At 40.5% G+C, this 5,000-nt stretch overlaps 2 non-coding genes across 2 annotated transcripts in view; both read left to right on the top strand.

The window, feature by feature from the left end:
- The first annotated feature begins 4,593 nt into the window (after window positions 1-4,593).
- Window positions 4,594-4,712, top strand: LOC142940838 (5S ribosomal RNA). The gene has a single exon (XR_012951020.1). It is a non-coding gene; the product is annotated as a 5S ribosomal RNA (ribosomal RNA).
- Window positions 4,713-4,965: 253 nt separating this feature from the next.
- Window positions 4,966-5,000, top strand: part of LOC142940234 (5S ribosomal RNA) — a 119-nt gene continuing 84 nt past the window's right edge. The window contains exon 1 of the ribosomal RNA XR_012950468.1: window positions 4,966-5,000. This exon is cut by the window's right edge and continues 84 nt beyond it. This is a non-coding gene — a ribosomal RNA (5S ribosomal RNA).

The raw sequence follows: 5,000 nt of genomic DNA, 5'->3' as shown, positions 1-5,000 counted from the left end.
TTCTTTCTTTTAATGCCAATGGCTTAAAAGACCCAGGTAAAATGAGAGCAGTGTTTGATAGGAACAAACATGTGGACATAATTTGTCTTCAAGAAACTGGGTGGGACCTAAAGGCTGTCAGCCATGCTCAAAAACTGTGGAAAGGGGTGATTTACTCCCAGGAGGGTATTGGGCGAGCACGAGGGGTCGCAGTACTAATTAGCAGAAAACTTAGTACTAGTAGTAAATGTGTATATAGAGCTAGCAATGGCAAGTGTGTGATAGTGGATATATTAATAAATAGTGATATAATTAGACTGATTAATATACATGCGCCCAGTATTGAGGAGGAACGCAGAAACTTCTTCGGAAGTCTGAACAAGTGGATAAATAATAATACTATTATTCTAGGGGACTATAATATCACGCTTAGTAGTAGTGACAATTATAATGATAAATTTAGGTGTGACACGAGTAGAACTGCACTTAAAGATATCATGATAGAAAAAAACTTAATGGATGTATGGAGGGTAATTAACCCTAGGACAAGGGGTTATTCTAGAAGACAGGTTGTCCTGGGCAAGTTAAAACAAACCCGAATAGACCTGGGCCTGGTGGCTTCGGGTCTAGTTAAACGGGTTACTGACATGAAGTATGTGTTTAATGCATGGAGCGATCACGCGTACGTGGATTTAAAATTTGGTGACAGCACGGCTAAAAAAGGCAAGGGCACATGGTGCTATAATAACAGTTTGTTGGAGGACACAGCGTATAAGAATAAAGTAAAGAAATTACTAACCCAAAGTGCATATGACATGCCATATGTAGATAATAAAATAGAATACTGGGAGGAAATTAAATTAAGAATAAAGAAAATAAGCATTAGTTATAGTAAGAATAAAAAATGGGAAGAGAAAAGAGAGGAGAGCATGTTAAATGATTTATTAAACAAGGAATTAGAGAAGATGGAGCTAGATACAAATTATAATAGTGAAAACTATGAATTATATAGGAATAAACTGACGGATATTGAGACCAAACGTTGCAAGGGCGCCGCGGTCAGGAGTAGGTCGCAGTTCCTGCTTGAAGGGGAAAAAAGCACGGGTTTTTTTCTGGGGCTGGAGAGGATAAAACAAGAGAAGCAATATATAAATCAACTGGTGAGCAGCGAGGACCTAGTATGCACTGAAAGCAAGGACCTTTTAAAAATAGTAAAAGACTACTATAGTGAGCTGTATAAAGGGCAAGGGCCTCTAAAGGAGCACATAGTAAAAATGACGAATCAGATAGGAACCCAAATAAGTGAAAATGATAAAAATTATTGTGACTTGCCTATCTCTAGGCAGGAGATAGAGGCAGTCATAAAAAGCCTTAAACACAATAAGAGCCCAGGTTCTGATGGCCTTACTGCCGAGGTGTATAACGAGTTTTCTGTTTTACTCTCTCCCATTTTGTTACATGTTTTTGATGAGATGGCGAGGCAAAATATCATGCCTGACAAGATATCGGAAGGGATTATCACATTAATATACAAGCAGAAAGGTACAAAAGATAGGCTGGAATATTACAGACCCATAAGCCTGTTAAATACAGATTACAAAATCATAGCAAAGGTGTTGGCTAATAGGATGAGAGAGGTAATTAAAACTATTGTCATTGACACTCAGACCTATAGCATTCCGGATAGGGATATAAGTGATAATATAATTGCAATAAAAAACCTAGTAGATAGTATGAATAGAGAGGGGGGGTGTTTATTAGGGATAGACTTAGAGAAAGCATTTGACAGGGTGGAACATGAGTTTATGTGGGAGGTATTAAATAAATATGGGTTTGGTGAAAAATACATAAATTGGGTGAAATTATTATATAAAAAGGCTAGAAGCCGCGTTAAGGTCAACGGTTTCTTGACTGATCCTGTGGAGCTGCAGAGGTCCATTAGGCAGGGTTGCCCCCTGTCTGCCATGCTATACAGCCTTGTGGCGGAGCCGTTGGCTTTAAGCATAATTAATGACAATGAAATAGCTGGGATTAAAACCGAGAGAGGGAATATGGTCAAAGTTATTCAATACGCGGATGATATAAATATCTTTTTAAATAACAGTACACATATAGAGAGGGTCATGGTGCATATAAATGACTATGAGATGGCCTCTGGGGCAAAAGTAAACAATTCTAAATCAGAAATAATGGTTTTCAAGGAGGCAGGGTTTGACACAAACAAATGGGGTTTTAAAGTAACTGACGAGGAGAGGAAAATCTTAGGAGTCTATGTAGGGAAAGATGGGGCTAAAGCTAGGGATAGAAACTGGAAGGAAATGATTAAAAAAACTCAAAACATATGTAATCTGTGGAAAGCGCGAGGGCTGAATATCAGAGGAAAGGTAATTGTATCTAATGCTCTAGTTTTGTCCAAAATTAACCATATTCTCGGGTCCTGTGAGCTGCCGGATTGGGCGCTAAATTCACTGAACAGTGTGATCTCCTCGTTTTTGTGGAAGGGGAGGGGAAATATGATTGCTCGCAGGACATTAATAGCTAAAAAAAGGGAGGGGGGTTTAGATCTGATTGACATTAGTGCCAAAAGAGATGCACTTAGGGTCAAATTAATAGGGCGTTTTCTGGATCACTCGAGGCTGCATCCTTGGAAAGATACCTTGGCGGGCTTCCTGGCAGAGTATGGTGAGAGGAGCAGTTACAATTTGTACGCTTTCTCTCCCAGAAATGTTACAGGGGGGTTGCCGGGGTTCTATCGCGAGGTGCTGGAGGCTTGGGACAAGTTTCTGCCCCACCTCAGACCTGACTTTGAATTTAAAGAGCAAGTGATGAAATTACCTTTCCTCAACTCGCCTTTCTTCTCCCATAAGGGCAGGCCCCTCATTTCCAAGGCTCTCCGCGAGGCGGGTTTGTCTACGCTGGGGGGAGTCTGTGGGGGGAGGTGGGGTTTAACTTTCGATAAAACCAAAACATTGATAGCACTGAGAAGGGCGGGAGGGCCTTTTAAGGGAAAGCAAATTACTGAACTGGGGATGAGTGTAAATGACTGTGTGGACGAGAATTGGAGGGCTCTGAAGCAATGTAGTAATCAAGTGCAGGGTGATGCTGTGAGCTTCTTCCTGTGTCAGGGTGAGAGGAATGTGCCAGTCACGCAAATAAAAACTAAAGTGATCTATGATACTCTAATTCAGAAGCTTACTAAAAAACCTGCGTCAGAGCCACACTGGGCTGCTTTGTTCCCTAACAAAGACATAAAATCAATTTGGAGTAACCTGCTTGTTCCTTCCATTCCTCATGCAGTTTTTGATACTGACTTTAAGCTTAGGCACAGGAGGTACTATACCAGTATCGTCCTGCATCAGCTCCACAAACTCAAGTTCCAAAGGTCATGTGCGGTCTGTGGGGTAGAGGATGAGGATTTTGACCATCTCATTTTTAAATGCTCCGCTCTAACTGATATACGGAATTATGTGCGCCAGCTTTTGGGTACGTATTGTGGTGCTAAGGTGCAAGAACTGAGTGAGTGGGACTGGGTTTGGCTTTTCGGCCTACCCAAGCAGGGTAAAGGGGGGACGGTGGTTCAGATGAACACACTTCTTGCTCTTGCCAGGCATGCAGTAGTCCTAAGGAGAAATTATGCTGTGTTTGAGCAAAAGCAAGTAAATGCAAAAGCACTATTTAAGAATCTTTTAAGAGCTCACCTGGGACTGCTGCATGTCTGTAGAGAAGAGTGGTTCTCTGAAATGTTTTTAAACAGAACGTCCCTGTGTAAGGTCGAGGAGGATGGGAGGCTCTGCTTCCTGTTCTGAGTTATCCTAATAGGAGGCCTAAGATAGTTTTGCTTGAGCCGCTATCAAAGAGCAGGTTATCTCTTTTAGGTTGTTTTTTTTTTCGTTTGTGTATTTTGTTTGTATATTTGGTTGCTTATTTATTTGTTTGGCCTTTATGTCTATGTCTGAGGTGGAGTTTTGGGGTTGTAATAATTTCTTTTTAGGGTTAGTCTCATGGATAGGGTTTTTTTTGCCTTTGGGCTGCTTGGCTGGTTTCTCTTGCGGGTTGTTTTTTTTTTGCCTCGTTTTGCCTGTTTTGCTTAATATGGGTTTTTGTTGCTTGATGTATGCTCGTGAAGTGGCTAATCTAGCTGAGGATATATTTTGATATTACTTCCTGTTTATTGTAAATATATATATATATATATATTATTGATACAAAGAAAATTGTAAAAATTAACTTGTGACATTTTTGATAATAAAAGATAACAAAAAAAAAATTCGCGCCCGATCTCGTCCGATCTCGGAAGCATAGCAGAGTCGGGCCTGGTTAGTACTTGGATGGGAGACAGCCTGGGAATACCGGGTGCTGTAAGTTTTTTCACTTCTCTCTCCAAAAGGCAGAGGACACTGCTGCTTTTTCACTTGAGAAATATGAGAAAAAGGCAAGATTGAAGAAGAGATGCATACAAAGATGTGGGTAACGGTAAAAAGGGAAAAGAGAATCAACATATCAATATTTCCTTATTTTTGGAATGTTAATTAATGAACTGGTTTAGGTTCGTTAACGTTTTAAAATTGACCTACTGTTGTAGGTTTTAAAGAACTATGTGTTGGAGACAAACTTGCTTACGGCCATACCTCTCTGTTAGCGCCCGATCTCGTCCGATCTCGGAAGCTAAGCAGAGTCGGGCCTGGTTAGTACTTGGATGGGAGACCGCCTGGGAATACCGTGTGCTGTAAGTTTTTTCACTTCTCTCTCCAAAAGGCAGAGGACACTGCTGCTTTTTCACTTGAGAAATATGAGAAAAAGGCAAGATTGAAGAAGAGATGCATACAAAGATGTGGGTCACGGTAAAAAGGGAAAAGAGAATCAATCAATATATCAATATTTTCTTATTTTTGGAATGTTAATTAATGAACTGGTTTAGGTTCGTTAACGCTTTAAAATTGACCTACTGTTGTAGGTTTTAAAGAACTATGTGTTGGAGACAAACTTGCTTACGGCCATACCTCTCTGTTTGCGCCCGATCT

This window comes from Anarhichas minor, unplaced genomic scaffold, assembly GCF_050575085.1.
Source record: "Anarhichas minor isolate MPS153535 unplaced genomic scaffold, ASM5057508v1 ptg000118l, whole genome shotgun sequence".
In the NCBI taxonomy this organism is placed as follows: domain Eukaryota; kingdom Metazoa; phylum Chordata; class Actinopteri; order Perciformes; family Anarhichadidae; genus Anarhichas; species Anarhichas minor.
Note: the sequence above shows the minus strand (reverse complement) of the source record. Positions and strands in the feature narration are given on the sequence as shown.